Consider the following 17099-nt stretch of genomic DNA (forward strand, 5'->3'; position numbering starts at 1 on the left):
GCAAAACGTGGCTGGGCCAAACAGGCTTTGTAGGATGAGGCAGAAAACTATTGGCCCATTATGTCACCAGATAACTGCTGAGTTGGTAGCTGTAATACTATCCCTTGGACATTTGCAGAGGTGCTACAGCACAGAAGAATGCAGGCCAACAACTCTCCCTTGAGGTCACAACCTATACAAATTTACGTGGGAGGAAGCCTCATTGAACTTACTTCTGAGTAGACCTGAGTAGACCTGCATAAGAATATGCTGTAGGAATCCCCGATTGCTTCCTTGTTCCTGTTGACACAAATGTGGGTCATAACCCATATGATCCAGCCTGCTCATGTAAATACTCCTTTGCTGCGTGACCTAGGAAACTTTGGGGTAGCAACTTGCCACAAAGGGAATGGACAAATTGCACATGTGGACTGTAGCTCATGCAGTGGAGCTTTCCCTTGCCTCCCACATCTGCTCTAGAGGACCCCCAATCCTCTGGACCAGCTTTTGGGAGTGCACAGGTAGCTGCAGATGGGAGCCCCATTTCACAATTGGAAGTCTGTTCTTCTCATTCACAGACACTGAGTGCCCATTTCTGCATCTCCTCCCCAAAACAGAAAGAGAAAATTCATCAACAAAAAGAAGGCAAAAGAGGACACAGACATGCATGCTGTTTGCATATGCTAATCCATATGTCTGTATAGATGCAGAAAGAGAAAAATTACTGTAATTTAAGCAGAAATCCAATAAATCTCACCACTGTGGTAGACTGTGACCAGGTGACATATGGGCCTGATCATCTACTGTCCAGATGTTTGTTTGTTTGTTGCAAAATTGCCATTTTTGATCTATTTTTATGGAAATTCAGCACTGCCGACATGAGCTGCCATACATCCGGAGGTTCCCGAACATGTGACCAATTCTTACCCAGACACTGCTGCCAAATGCAGTATTCTGTATACAGTGGTACCTCGGGTTAAGAATTTAATTCGTTCTGGAGATCTGTTCTTAACCTGAAACTGTTCTTAACCTGAGGTACCACTTTAGCTAATGGGGCCTCCTGCTGCCGTCGCACGATTTCTGTTCTCATCCTGAAGCAAAGTTCTTAACCTGAGGTACTATTTGTGGGTTAGCGGAGTCTGTAACCTCAAGCGTCTGTAACCTGAAGTGTCTGTAACCCGAGGTACCACTGTATATCTGGGAAATTCCAGATGTATGGCAACCCTGCTTCAAGGCCCCTGCTTTCCCTTATTATGGTTTGTTTATGCTCTAAACCAGCCTGGAACTGAACAACCCCTCAAATAGAGGATGCCTCTGAAGAGGGTCCTCCCCTGACCACTGGTGGAAGAAGGTGGGTGTGGCGGGGGCACACCGCTCCAGGTGTCATCCCTGAGTGGGAGTGACATTTGGTGTTCCATCCGCCCACGACTCGGACTCCCATGCCTACCTCAAGCCGGGGGAAGGGGGGAGCTGCTGCACCACTTTGCCGGTTCCTTCCTCTCCCCTTCCTGCTCACCTGCCTCCTTCCTGTCCTCTCCCCTGCCTGCCTGCCTCCTCCAGCCAGGAGCGTGGCGCAGCAGCAACCCCCTTCCCCTGACGGCTGGTGGTAGGCAAGGGAGTCATAAGCGGGCTGTGTGCTGTTGCCCTGTGCTCCCAGCTGGAGGAGGCAGGCAGGCAGGGGAGAGGACAGGAAGGAAGCAGGTGAGCGGGAAGAGGAGAGGAAGGAAGTGGGATCTGTGGGTGTGCACGCGGCTATCCCGTGCCTGGGAGGGCACCCTCCACACCCCTTGGGAATGCGCCCGCCCTGAGCAGCGCAGGCATATGCTCCTCCACTGCTCCTGACAGCCCTTCAAATAGAAAACTGTCTTCTAAGACACATGGCCATGCTAAATAAATATCAAGTCAAGATGACACTGCTAGAAATTGCTGAGCCCATTCCAGGTTGGGTGCTGTCACTCATCACCTCTGAATACCTACTTAGCAGAACGCAGGGCATAAAATATAAGATACCGGGACCAGGAGGGTCAAGCAGTGCCTCACTAACCTGTAAAAGCCATTCATTCAAAGTCTGTTGAATGTGTACTATGCAGCATTTTTATATACTGAAACAACCTAACAATAGCATAGCAAGGAGCTAAGGAGTCCATATGTTCATTAACAAATGGCAATTTGTGAGAGACTACAGTTCTGCTGAGTGCCTGTATCAAATGATTTGAAGATGCCAAAATCTCAAAGTCATTTGCTTTGGTTTCCTTCTTCTCGAAATAACATATACCAGAGCAAAATAAAATAACATATTTTGTTATACAGAAAAAAGTAGCACGTTGCTGTATCAAACTGAAGCTTACTTGAAGCAGCTGGGACTGTGTGTGTGGAGCTCTTTGCAAAATCTTGCTGTCCCACTGTTTGGTAGGGAAGAGTCATTACAGTCGATCTCATTACAGTCTCATTACAGTCGATCAGGTATATGAAGACGAGCAGCAAAGGCAGTCTTCAGGGAATGTGCAGGCGACCTTGGAACGGACAGCTCACGGAAGAACCCCGACCAGACCTAAGAGGAGGCGTGTAGTGGTGATAGGGGATTCCCTACTGAGGGGAACAGAAGCAGTGATCTGTGGGCCTGACAAGATGTCTCGGGAAGTGTGCTGTCTCCCCGGGGCTAAGATCCAAGATGTAACTGAACGACTGCAAGGAATCATAAAACCCACTGACAAATACCCCTTCCTCTTGGTTCATGTGGGAACCAATGACACTGCAAGCAATAGCCTCCAGAAGATCAAAAGAGATTACGAGGCTCTGGGCAGGAAATTGAAGCAATTAAATGCACAAATTGTCATCTCATCTGTCCTCCCAGTTGAACGACGTGGCCCAGGGAGAGAGGGAAAAATAGTGGAAGTGAACAACTGGCTTCGCAAATGGTGTAAACAGGAACGGTTTGGATTCTTAGATCACGGAATGCAGTTTCTTGAAGATGGACTTCTGGCAAGCGATGGGCTGCACCTCACAACGGTTGGTAGGAATGTTTTTGCAAAAAATCTCAGAAACCTCATCAGGAGGGCTTTAAACTGACTAATGTGGGGGAGGGAGACAGTGCTCCTGAAAGTAGGAGTCTATCAATTGATGAAGATGATCATCCAAATGTCATAGACCGAATGGAGCAAACAGCACGCAGACCTAGTGGTGGGAGGAAAAAATCCTTAAATAAGAGACACGGGGGAATGATTAATGGACTTCAATGTCTGTACACTAATGCGCAAAGTATGGGAAATAAACAAGATGAGCTTGAGCTCTTGGTACAGCAAACTAAATATGACATAATAGGCATCACTGAAACCTGGTGGGATAAGTCCCACGATTGGAATGTAATAATGGAGGGATACAATCTATTTCAGAGAAACAGACCAGACAAGAAAGGAGGAGGAGTGGCGTTATATGTCAGGGATGTGTATACCTGTGAAGAGATCCAAGATTTAGAACCTCAAAGCCAAAGTGAGAGCATTTGGGTCAAAATTAAGGGAGAGAAGAATAACAGTGACCTCATTGTGGGAGTTTACTATAGATCCCCAAGCCAAACGGAGGACATAGATGATGCCTTCCTGGAACAGATGGCCAAGCATGCAAAAGGAAGGGAGATAGTAGTAATGGGGGACTTCAATTACCCGGATATTTGTTGGATGTCAAACTCAGCCAAGAGCATAAGGTCAAACAGATTCCTCACTGGCCTTGCAGACAACTTCATTGTCCAGAAAGTGGGAGAAGCTACAAGAGAGCCATTTTAGATCTGGTCCTAACCAATGTTGATGACCTGGTTAGTGGGGTAGAAGTGGAAGGATCATTAGGCGCGAGTGATCATGCTCTTCTGAAGTTTACTATACAGCGGAAAGGAGCAGCCAAGCATACTAGGACTCAATTTCTCGACTTTAAGAAAGCCGACTTCATAAAACTTAGGGAAGTGCTGGGTGAGATCCCATGGACAGTAATACTAAAAGGAAAGGGAGTTCATGATGGCTGGGAGTTTGTTAAGAGGGAGATAGTAAAAGCACAACTTCAGGCAATACCAATGAGACGGAAACATGGAAGGTGCCTAAAGAAGCCAGGGTGGCTATCTAAAGAACTTTTAACTGAGTTAAGATTAAAAAAGGATGTGTACAAAAAATGGAAAAGGGGGGAAACCACCAAAGAGGAATTCAAACAAATAGCCAGCACGTGTAGACACAAAGTCAGAAAAGCTAAAGCACAGAATGAACTCAGGCTTGCTAGAGAGGTTAAAAGCAACAAAAAAGGCTTTTATGGGTATGTTCGTAGCAAAAGGAAGAACAAAGAAACAGTGGGGTCACTCAGAGGAGAAGATGGTGAAATGCAAACAGGGGACACAGAAAGGGCTGAACTCCTCAATGCCTTCTTTGCCTCAGTCTTCTCCGATAAAGAAAACAAATGCCCGACCTGAAGAATTTGGAGCAAATGATTCAGCAGAGGAAACACAGCCCAGAATAACTAAGGAGATAGTACAAGAATACTTGGCTAGTCTAGATGTATTCAAGTCTCCAGGGCCAGATGAACTGCATCCAAGAGTATTAAAAGAACTGGCAGATGTGATTTCAGAACCACTGGCAGTCATCTTTGAGAATTCCTGGAGAACAGGCGAAGTCCCGGCAGACTGGAGGAGGGCAAATGTTGTCCCTATTTTCAAAAAGGGGAAAAGAGAGGACCCAAATAATTACCGCCCAGTCAGTCTGACATCAATACCAGGGAAGATTCTGGAGCAGATCATTAAGCAAACAGTCTGTGAGCACCTGGAAAGGAATGCTGTGATCACCAATAGTCAGCATGGATTTCTGAAAAATAAGTCATGTCAGACTAACCTGATCTCGTTTTTTGACAGAATTACAAGCCTGGTAGATGAAGGGAACGCAGTGGATGTAGCCTACCTTGATTTCAGCAAGGCATTTGACAAGGTGCCCCATGATATTCTTGTAAAGAAGCTGGTAAAATGCGGTCTTGACTATGCTACCACTCAGTGGATTTGTAACTGGCTGACTGACCGAACCCAAAGGGTGCTCATCAATGGTTCCTCTTCATCCTGGAGAAGAGTGACTAGTGGGGTGCCACAGGGTTCTGTCTTGGGCCCGGTCTTATTCAACATCTTTATCAACGACTTGGATGATGGACTCAAGGGCATCCTGATCAAATTTGCAGATGACACCAAACTGGGAGGGGTGGCTAACACCCCAGAGGACAGGAACACACTTCAAAACGACCTTGACAGATTAGAGAACTGGGCCAAAACAAACAAGATGAATTTTAACAGGGAGAAATGTAAAGTATTGCACTTGGGCAAAAAAAATGAGAGGCACAAATACAAGATGGGTGACACCTGGCTTGAGAGCACTACATGTGAAAAGGATCTAGGAGTCTTGGTTGACCACAAACTTGACATGAGCCAACAGTGTGACGCGGCAGCTAAAAAAGCCAATGCAATTCTGGGCTGCATCAATAGGAGTATCGCATCTAGATCAAGGGAAGTAATAGTGCCACTGTATTCTGCTCTGGTCAGACCTCACCTTGAGTACTGTGTCCAGTTCTGGGCACCACAGTTCAAGAAGGACATTGACAAACTGGAACGTGTCCAGAGGAGGGCAACCAAAATGGTCAAAGGCCTGGAAACGATGCCTTATGAGGAACGGCTAAGGGAGCTGGGCATGTTTAGCCTGGAGAAGAGGAGGTTAAGGGGTGATATGATAGCCATGTTCAAATATATAAAAGGATGTCACATAGAGGAGGGAGAAAGGTTGTTTTCTGCTGCTCCAGAGAAGCGGACACGGAGCAATGGATCCAAACTACAAGAAAGAAGATTCCACCTAAACATTAGGAAGAACTTCCTGACAGTAAGAGCTGTTCGACAGTGGAATTTGCTGCCAAGGAGTGTGGTGGAGTCTCCTTCTTTGGAGGTCTTTAAGCAGAGGCTTGACAACCATATGTCAGGAGTGCTCTGATGGTGTTTCCTGCTTGGCAGGGGGTTGGACTCGATGGCCCTTGTGGTCTCTTCCAACTCTATGATTCTATGATTCTATGATTCTATGATTCTATGAGTCAAAGGTACTGAATTGTCTCCCCCTTCAGCACAGTTAGCAAATCTGTACCCAAGGCAGAACATAGTTGTCTTGGAGCAAATGGCAGATTGTTACAGAGTGGTCTAGGTAGTCATTGATGAGAGGCCCTATGCCCCAAATGCTGCATCTGGCCAGTTGAAGGGCTGATGCCTTCCTTTGCAGTCATTGGCTACTTCTTGGCGCTGGGGTTTCAAGATGTGAAGCTGTCTTCCCAGGGTGGTCCTTCAAGAAGTCTGTGAACTGCTTGTCAGAGTTTGATGGCATAGGTGTCTCCTTGGGGTTCAGGAGAAACATGGCACTGATGACCAGAACGCCAAATGAGATGATGCAGCGAGTGGCTTCGTCTCCTCCTAGGGGATGCCATTTGTTTCCAGGATCTGTAAATCTGAGGTCTACTGGTTCTGAACTGGGAAGTTCCTTTCCCAATCATAACAACTCAAAGTCAATTGTCCTGCCCTCTATGAATTTGTCTATTCCTATTAGAAAGCCATTTGTGCTTGTGCCAATGAATCCTACTAATTATGTATCACATAAAGAAATACTGCCTTTTGTTTGTTCTGAACCTACTGCCAATCAATCTTCCTCAAGACATGAAGAGTCCAAGCTTAGACACACTAATAATTTAATTTGTCATCAGAATAATAGATGCCTACTTAGGATGCAAATGTTGGGAAGTAACTTCATACATTACAAAAATAAAGTATATTTTATACAAATCAGCAACTATCACACACAAAAAGAAGAGGCCTTCACTTTTCAAACCATTATTGCTCTTTCTGCAGAGTAAAAACCATCAGGCAGAATTGGATCATATAATTATGCCCATATCGAAGGAGGGAGAATATGCTAGTTGTCATCACTGACAGCATCACTGTATTCATACTTCTTGTCTTCCGAGCTGCAGACAAATGAGGCATTTTATTATTTTTCTAAATAAAAAGTGTCACTCCGACACATTATTCATTACCAATGACAGATGCCTGTATTGCAAATGAGAAATGCTAACAGAAAATTATATATTTAAAAGTAAAAACTGGAAAAATAGGGATTTTAGTTTTTGAGTAATAGTAATATTTTCATGTATTCGTGAACCTACTGAGCCTCTTTTGGAACTTCTTTTTACCTAAAATTACCCGATTCACTTTTAGAAGTTTTATGATAGATTGTGATTTGACACTGCAAGACCTGGACATATCAGAATGTCACACCAGATTTATAGTTCAGTCGCTTGGTCACTTCCAGCATTTTGTCCATTTTTCTCAATAGATGTTCATGGGAATTTGGTTTACAATGCTCACAAACATGGAAAACCTTATCTAAATTCAGATAATTCTTCTGATCATTCCATGAGCACAAACATTTATCCTTACCAAATTGAATGATTCCCCTTTCTCCTCCCCCCCCCACATCATTCAGGGGCTTCTCCCAACCCTTCAGGGTGGATTTGAAGGGTTGTGGAGGTCCATGGGGAGAGGAGACAGGGGAATGCCGCTCCCAACTTAATGGCAGCGTCTTAGCCACATCCTGAGCTCCCGTAAAAAAGAAGAGTTGGTGATATTGCCCAGGGGGGCAATAGGCAATGGTAGACAGGCCCTAATGAGCCAATCCTGCACTTTATCAAGGAGCTCCTCCCCAGGGTGCCTCACTTTGCTCCAATTTTTGCACCCACCCTATGCAGTATGGACTTTGCTGGTTGCCCATTTCTGGGAGCTGAGTAGGAATTTTGGGGGAGACCCAAACTGGCCCAGGGGCTCCTCTTTTTTGCCTACTCAATAACACTGGGAGTTTTTTTGTTTTGTTTTGTTTATTTGTTCTGAGATCCAGTACCGAGGGCCTTCTGGCGGTTCCCTCATTGAGAGAAGTGAGGCTACAGGGAACCAGACAGAGGGCCTTTTCGGTAGTGGTGCCCACCCTGTGGAACACCCTCCCATCAGATGTCAAGGAAATAAGCAACTATCCTACTTTTAAAAGACATCTGAAGGCAGCCCTGTTTAGGGAAGTTCTTAATATTTAATGCTGTATTGTTTTTAATACTTGATTGGGAACCGCCCAGAGTGGCTGAGGAAACTCATAATAAATAATAAATTATTATATATTGTTATTATTATTCTAGAGTGGTTTGTTTTCTAATTGGTTTAAATAGCTTTTAGTCTGAACAGAAAGTGTTTCACAGGGGTTTTTTTTGGGGGGGGTATCTGTGGCATTCTTGGTGTTGGGCATTCTTGGGTCACCCATTGCCAGCCTAGCTTTGGGGCCCTGGGTTGGCCCTTAAGCTTGGCCTGCACATCTGGGTCAATGCCAAACTGGCAGGGCCCTGGTGCACTGCTCAACTTTCAGTCCCAAAGATCTCATTACGAGGAGGAATTATTCCTTCCAATCCTTTGTTGTGGGGCCACAGGACGAGCCTGTGTATTTGCTAGTGTTCTGATACTTCCTTTGATATATCCACACACACCCCACACAAAAGATCATGTCAGCTCCATTTTATACACAAGCATGAGGTCAGTGGCTGCTACTCATGAACACAGATACAAAAATAAGATAGAAGTAAACAAAGTGCATATGTAAAAGCTAGGAAGTAAGCATCCAAGTACTGAACAACCCCTGCTCCAGTTCTTGCTTCATCAGGTACCAACTACATTTTGATGAAGTCAGGGGCAAATCAAGCATTCAATCACAAGAGGTGTGGATTGCCTCCATAATATACAATGCCCCCAATGCTTTGCTTGCTATAAAGTTGCTCTTTCCTCTCAACCCCTATAAGCATTTTTTTATTTTTCATATTTTAAAGCGTGTATGCATCAGCAGTGATTCCTGCATTGCTTTGAGAAATATAGAGGCATGAAAAACCTCTGATTTATTAAACCATTCCCTGAAGGCCCACATAGGCGATGGAGCAGTTTTCAATATTAGGTTATAGTGGAGTTTTGCCCAGTGAGGAAGCTATAAAGCTATTTGAGGATGTGCTTAGCTGGCTGGAGTCCCTTTTTACCTTTTCGATCATAGTGAAATACTAATTTGAGGCAGTGCCAGGAGCATCCTCCTCCTTTCGGGTACCGATTATTCCAACAGTATTTGGCTGTGGCTGTGGTTTCATATTAAAGGCTGTAATGCGAACAGTGATGGTCTAGGCTCCCGGTAACCTGTAATTCATCAAAGGATTGACAAGAATCCCCTGCCATGACTGTATATCAAACTGCAAAAGGGCAGCAAAGAGATATAACTTCCTAGCCCTGGAAATAAACATATTCACATATTTGCATTGTTCAGGGTGGCTCATTTTCAATGAATGCATATGCCAATAATATATAGCAGTGAATAGACGCATTAAGTTTTTATTGGATTGATCTCATAGCCATCATTCATGTGTTGTGTAAGACTTCTCAAACACATATTGGTAACTCTTTATAAACAGAACAAGCAGAACAAAAATATTGTTTATGCTACATAATATTATGTCTGTCTCTCTGTGAAAAGGAGATTACATCACAAACTGCTTTCTCCCCCTTGCTGGGAATATTTTCATCGCTATGGAAACAGTACATAACAGGATATTGATGGAGGTGGGGCTTTGAGTAATTAGTTTCTGTTTTAACATGTTTGCTTAAAGCAATACAAAAATCATATTTTACGTAGTACCGGGGAAATTATTTATTGAGTACTTGTTAATGTAATGGAAGCTTATTGCCTTAGAGATCAGTGCTTAGCGTAGGGTTAACAAGGTGTTTTTGTTTGTTTGTTTGCTTTCTTTTAAGAATAGATATTAACTTTTCAGTGATATAAGTAAAAAAAAACCTGCTCCTTTTCCCTTATGGGGTACTCAAGAGCCCATATAGAGTCCTTTTGTAGGTTCTCTATCGGTAGGAGAAAATAACAGAGACCAACCAGAGAATATTGAGAAGCAAAGCAGCTAGTAAGCCTGATCTTTATTAACTGTTGCGACAGGGTGCTCCCTCACACGCAAGAGAGAGGAGGAGGACCCAGAGCCATGCGTGCAAGCCCTTATATAGACATTTTAAATTGCCCACCCTGGAGTCCCAGACTACCCCCAGAAACATCATACATACATCACAGAAGGGGTGTAGCCCAAGCCCCCCCCGATACATCATACCTACATCACAGAAAAGGCAGTCTACAACAGAAATCTGAGTGCATTTTTTATCTCCTGTCTGGCAAGTTACCTGATTGCATTATCTGGGTTTTGGCCACTCTTTTGTTATTGTTGTTATTGTTTAGTTGTTTAGTTGTGTCCGACTCTTTGTGACCCCATAGACCAGAGCACGCCAGGCACGCCTGTCTTTTGTTATTATAACTACTTAATTCCTGAATCTAGGTCACAGGTCACAGGCTCACACCCCGTTCATATCTTAATGTGCCCTTAAGACAGGATTTGTGAGGACAGGATTTGTGAGGAAAGAGACAATGGGGAGGTTTCCCACTTTGACCTTGCAGAGAAATATTTGAGGTCAATTTGTTCAGGACCTAATCTGTGGGGTTTCAGACATGTGGTTTATATATACAGTTATGAACATTTTTTTATTTTTTTATATGACCTTAAAATTCTTATAACATCAGCAATACTTTCAAAATAATTACTGTATGCTATTGTACAATCCATTTTTTAAATAAAAAGAAAGAATGCAGAATCTTTGCTTTTTAATACTTGGAAATAATTAATATGGGTTCAAAATGACATTTTAGGCTCATAACTAGATATCTGTGTAAATGAAACATATCCTCTTAATAAACATAATTTTCGCAAACTCTTAATTCATTAAATCAAATTCCAAAGAGGTTTTAGTCATCGTCGACTTTTCCTGGGAGATTCATTTATGAACCATTTGAAGTTGCTGCCTTTTAATGGTTTTTAAATGTAAAAAATAGCACCCCAAAGTGCAAAGAATCATTGATGTTAATGAAGTGTAAGATGACAGAACCACATGGCTGGGGCATATCGCATAATGGCTTCCTAGGGAAGTGTATGAGCATTCTATCCATGATACCACAGGTCAGTCCTGATCCGATAATTGGTTACTTTCCTAGTGAACTGCATTTGAACATGTGAGCAAGAATTACTTGGGTTATATAACGTTAAGGTAAGAAACGGGAAGGATCTTTCAGGGTGAAGCAGTTTGTGAAGGAGCACTTCAGAGATTTGTCAGTGGGTGGATGTGTTTGCATGCATGTATGAGAGAGATCTGCGAGGAAGTAACCACCGTTTCCTAAGTCCTGCCAGCTCACTCTGGCCATAAAAAACCCTCCCCTTACTTCTAATGGGAATGAATTAACTATGTTAGGAACTAACAAAGAATTCCAGCTCTGGGGGCTTTTTGGGTGGAGGCAGGGAGGTGAATGTCAGGAGCATGAAGAAGCCTTGGATCCTATGAATTTTTAAACTAGCATGCCCCCACACTGAGTCGGACTGAGTCTGGAAGCATTTAGGGAGTCTGGAAGCAGAAGGTAGATGGTGATTTAAGTTAGGAGTAAATCTAGAAGATGAGATCTCCCATTTTGGAAATCCCTGTGTAAAAGGATTGTTGGAGAAGTTTCATGTCCATTCGCTCATCTGTACAATCTGCAAAAGTGTTAATCTTGGTCTGTCTCCCATTAGTATCATGTGTTAAGGTTTGAACCCCCCCCCCAGCCCCCAAAGTAAAGTGTTCAATGTGAAACTGTGACAGTATTGCATTTCTGGCACTGGGCGGTATATAAGAGATTAAACAAATTGATCACAAAAAAAATTCCTTCAAAATTCTGCTCTGCATATTTTCAAGGTGAGCATTCTCTGCTCATTATTTTCTGAGTTGCTTTTGCATATTTGGCAAATTATTGGCAGATACCCGATATTTAACACCAGCATTTTGCATTCAATGTTTTTAGGATCTGTCATGGAGCAGCTTTCCGTATTTGATCCTATCTGACAGCTGACATGCTTAAACAACCAGTATTTGACTGACTGGTAACCTGCATTAGACTTTCCATGTTATAGTAACTTCATATATTCATTCTGACCAGCCAAAATAGGCTAATTTTCAGACTTCAATGTGGAAATTTGATTCCAAAATCCAAATGTTGAACTTTGAGGTCAAATTCTGAATTCTGAAAACTGTTGATATTTGTATGACATCTTTAAAATGTACAAAGGACTGCTTATGAGTTTCTGTTGGCGAGTGGCGATTGCAGCCGGGTGCAGCCAGGGAAAGACTCCCAGTTCCTGCACAGCCAGCAGATGTTACATCCTCTGAGGGCAGCTCAGGTGGTTCACCTGTGAAAGAGCCAATCGTGAGCAGGCAAAGTGGGTGTGGCCTGGATGTGGCCTACCTACCCCCACCTGGCTTCACTCAGGTCTGCTTCCAACGCATTTAAATGGGCTGTGCCAGCATCTAGCAACAAATTGGTGATGGGCCTCCCACCCTAAGCATCATGGTATGGCCCTGTCTGAAGATGAGTGCGCAGGGCATGTTTAGCATCTTACTATGGAATTATTTGGTCACCATATTGGGGGCCAAGGAGGAATTTGTCTGCAGATGAATTGGGCCTCTCTGGATGTTTTGCCTACCTCATAGCAGCTGTCACAACTTGCTGGTGGATAAGGCATTGGTTTGGATCATTAGTCTAGTTAGAGGGGTTGGGCTGGAGCCCCTCCCTGTTTCATGGAATTGGGGTACCCCATGAAAGGGGTTTGGAGGGTGTTTCTGTCTGTAGGCTGAGATGGAGACTGATGGGCCATAGAACCTCCTTTCAAATTGTGTTCCTGGAGGGAGGACCCTGATTTGACGTGCTTCATAGTGTGAAGAGCCAGTGTGGTGTAGTGGTTAAGAGCGGTAGATTTGTAATCTGGGGAACTGGGTTCGATTCCCCGCTCCTCCGCATGCAGCTGCAGGGTGACCTTGGGCTAGTCACACTTCTCTGAAGTCTCTCAGCCCCACTCACCTCACAGAGTGTTTGTTGTGGGGGAGAAAGGGAAAGGAGAGTGTTAGCCGCTTTGAGACTCCTTCGGGTAGTGATAAAGCGGGATATCAAATCCAAACTACTCCTCCTCCTCTTTTTCTTCTTCTTCTTCTTCATAGGGTGGTCCTTAACTCAGGACTGACCCTGAAAATAATCAGCCAGAAGATGGGATGATTGAATCCGAAAACACATCTAGTGCCTAAGCCAAAGCCTACTAACACCTGTAATCGATAAAGTTTATTGCCCTGTGTTTATTACTTCTTCCCATGCCTCCCCCCGCCCCACAACTGCAGGCTCACTGTGCCTGAGCCTGCAGTCCAAATTGTTTTGTGATTGTCAAAAGCATTTACACTGGAGACTTGGATAAGGCTCCTGAGACATATTGGTGTGAGTGAGAGACTCTGGCTCTGCCAGATGCTGGTGGCACGTGCCATCATTGTCACAGGTTTAAGAAGCAGCAGTGGAGTGGGAGAACAAAGGCCGGTTATGCAAATCTACATCTTGCATTGTAAGGTTTGAAAGTGTTGGAGTCGAAGCTTAGTTTTTATCTCCAGATCTTCTCGGGATAATTTAATGCAATGTTATGAATTGTAATTATGCCATCATTTTACATCTACCCATGATGAAAAGCAAGAGAAACAAGTTCTATACAAAGGAAAGAATCTAAGATATAACAAAAATGTATCTACCATTTCAGCATCTAAATGTGTACTGTTATAAGACATCTCCTTAGGCTCTAGTATTGATTCTCATTTCTCCTATAGAGTGTTGCCCATTTAAGCACATTATCAGATACTTAAAGAATAATTTATAAAGGCTTGAAGAGCATTTACTTTGTGCAGAGAGGCTAATAACATCATTAAGATGGGGAAATGTGTCAGAATGTAATAAATGCAAGTGCACAATGCAAGTCTTAATGCCTATTAGAATGAAAGCCAAACAGATTTCTATAACAATTTGATCCCCCCCCCCGCAAGTATAAAGCTCAACCAGTGCTTAATTAGCATTCCCGATTGCAGCTATGGTGAATCAATTAGGCAATTAAGCTCAGAGCTATCTCTAATATCACTCACATTTATATTAACAATAAAAATCCTATGTGTTGATGGAAGAAGACAGAAATAAATGGCTAGCTGACTAATAGCAAATGAAAGGGAGCAAAATACATGCTAAAGAAAAGGCATGATAATTAAGTGTCCTCAGGTGTCAACATCTTTATTATTTATGGATTTATCTAGGATACTTTAGATTTCTCTCATTTCTTACTTAAACGGTTTTTATTTCTGCTTTGTGTATAAAATCCACCAATTTACATATTTTTGATATTAGACTGGACCAGACTGTTTCTTCTGTCTGATATTTTCATTGTCATTATTATTCTTATACACTTTCCTCATGGGCGTTGACTTACAGAAACACTAAGACACTAAAACCAAGTATAACAAAGAACCAGTGAAAACCTAAGAGCACAATTGTGCAGATAAAAGACAGGTCTTACAGTTCCTGCTCCACTGAAAGAGGCCACAGATGCCAGAAAAACTTCAATAAATGCCCAGGTAGATTTTCCAGGCATCTAAAATGGATAATGATGGCACCAGGCATGCATCCTTGGGAAGAGCACTCCATAAGTGGGGAGTCACTGCTGAAAAGGCCCGTTCTCATGTTGCCATCCTCCAGACTTCCCATGGAAGAGGCACAACAGAAAAGAACCTCAGGTGATGATCTCAGGGTTCAGGTTGGTTCATGCGGTGAGAGGTTGTCTTTGAAGTATTGAAGTCCTGAGCTATACAAGGCTCATACGAAACCAGCCCTTTTTAATTGAGAAACTTATTGGTAGTCAGTGCAGTAATGCCAGAATTGGTGTTTCATGTTAGGGCCTAGTCAGTGTTATATGTCCTGGTCAAGAATTTGTCTTTTAAATTCTGCACCAGCTGCAGTCTCTAAATTATCTTCAAAGGTAGCCCCACCTATAATGCATTACATTTAAACTTTGCAATCTCCTCAGTACACAAGTATGTAACCAACTGCCTCCTGATACCATTCTTCAGCCATCCATACTTACAATGAAGGATGAGCACCATCTATTTCTCTTTTAAACCTGGTAGAAGCCAGCAGGGATGTGCATATCCCTCTAACTCACATTTGCTTTGCAGTTTTGCTCAAGACTCAAGTCAGCAGCAGCCCAAAGGCCAGATATTACTCCTAAACATGCACAAAAGCCAGGACTCTGTCGTTGCTTTCAACCAATTCTCCACATGGTGTTACCAAGCAGAACTGAATTAGCAAAGCAATTCAGCATTTGCTACCAGTGGCAAAGTGGAACAAGGCACTTTGAAGCAGCATCTGTCACTGAAAGAACTTAAGAGTTCTGTTGGATCAGGTCAAGAACCCATCTCATTCAGCCCTTCTCCCCTGGGGGTGCAGTTGAAGGGAAGCGTTGCCCTCTTCAGCAAAATACATAGTCATAGAGATATGTGGTGTAGATAACCAGGCAGAAAGGCCATGGTGGAAAATCATGTCCACACACAGCTTTCCAAAACAGTGCTTCAGATGGCCATCATAAAAGGTCTAGCACTGGGATCCAGGGTTTTAACGGCAGTAAAACAAGATTGCTCAGGAAGCTAAGAGGCAGCCTGTGCAGCTACTACCTCCCCTCCCAGGAACTGCCAGATTTGCAGTTCGTGTGAAGTGCATTATGGTAGTTGATCTCAGATATTACAAAAGCATGAACCAAGTATGGGAAGATCTTTCCTATCCAAGTATATATTACATAATATGCAAGGATAAATTAATGCAGAATTCCTTCCTAATGCGCTATTTTTGAGGGAGAGCTAAAAAAATAAATACAAATGAAATACTGTTGTGTGAGTCAGCCCAAAGCAAGGAATCCTGTCACTGCCATAAGATTTCCTTGACTATAAAGTATCTGTCCAACAAGTGACAAAACATTTCTCCTGGGCCATTATGACCATTGGGAAAACATTAGGTTTATGACTGAAATAATTAAAGGAACATTAATCCTGTAACAGGGATGCAGTTCTGAGACCGAGGGGGAGGGGGTGACTGAGCATGATGCATCACAGAAGAAGCCAGATTGGAACACTGTGATTTTTTAAAACTTCACTATTTTATGGACAATAAAGTAAAGTCATAAGAACTTTAGCAGAGTATATTTCATTTTAAATCTCTGGTCTTCAAATGCTGGCAAATTTCTTGCAATATAACTGATTTGCCAATATTCACTGGCGATTGAACATGGAGACTTGCTGACTGTTCCATGAATCAATTAAAGCATGCAAAGGAAACCATTGATTCAAGGCTTGCATTGATTTAATACCTCAGTTCAAAACCTATAGAACAGCCACTGAGAGAAAACCAATATAATGAAGAATTTTACAAGCCAGCAGGAGATCATGAGGTAATTCATTGTTCAATTCATTGTTGAAAACAGCCCAATTGAAAACAGCCCTGTTGAAAACAGGACAATGACTTAACATATGTACTTACCACACTGAAACCTACAGTTTTTGGGTGGGAGGGTGTTTCTCCTAGGAATGGGTGATTATCTAAAAATTAAGTGAGTCCCTCAAGCACTGTCTATAAATTGTGCAAGCCCCCTTAAGAAGATTTTTGAAGCATTCAACTGTATTTCCCAGAAATGCAATGGCTTTCCAGACCTCCTTGCCTCTCCCTTTTTCCACTTTCCAAAGGAGAGGAATAGAACCTTACCTTGGGAAAGGAGATGTGCAGGTGCCAAACTGCTGTGGCCAAAGATGGGAGAGGCCCATCAACCTGTAACTGGTGGACTGAGTGTCTTTTCCCACAGGAGACTATGGCACTGGACATCATCATTCCCAATAGAAAAAAGGCCCTCAGAATATCATTTCTTGATAGAGGATGAGACCACTGAGTCTCTCCTGTCTTAACTGAAAACACAGAGCCCATTGGCGAGCACCTTGAGGCATCAGAGTAGTGAAGTAATATCCATATCAACCTCTGATTTACCCAAGGGCCCACAGACTCCAAAGACTCACCAGGTAGGTGACTGATGGTCTTACA

The sequence above is a fragment of the Podarcis raffonei genome, chromosome 3, assembly GCF_027172205.1.
Source record: "Podarcis raffonei isolate rPodRaf1 chromosome 3, rPodRaf1.pri, whole genome shotgun sequence".
Taxonomy (NCBI): domain Eukaryota; kingdom Metazoa; phylum Chordata; class Lepidosauria; order Squamata; family Lacertidae; genus Podarcis; species Podarcis raffonei.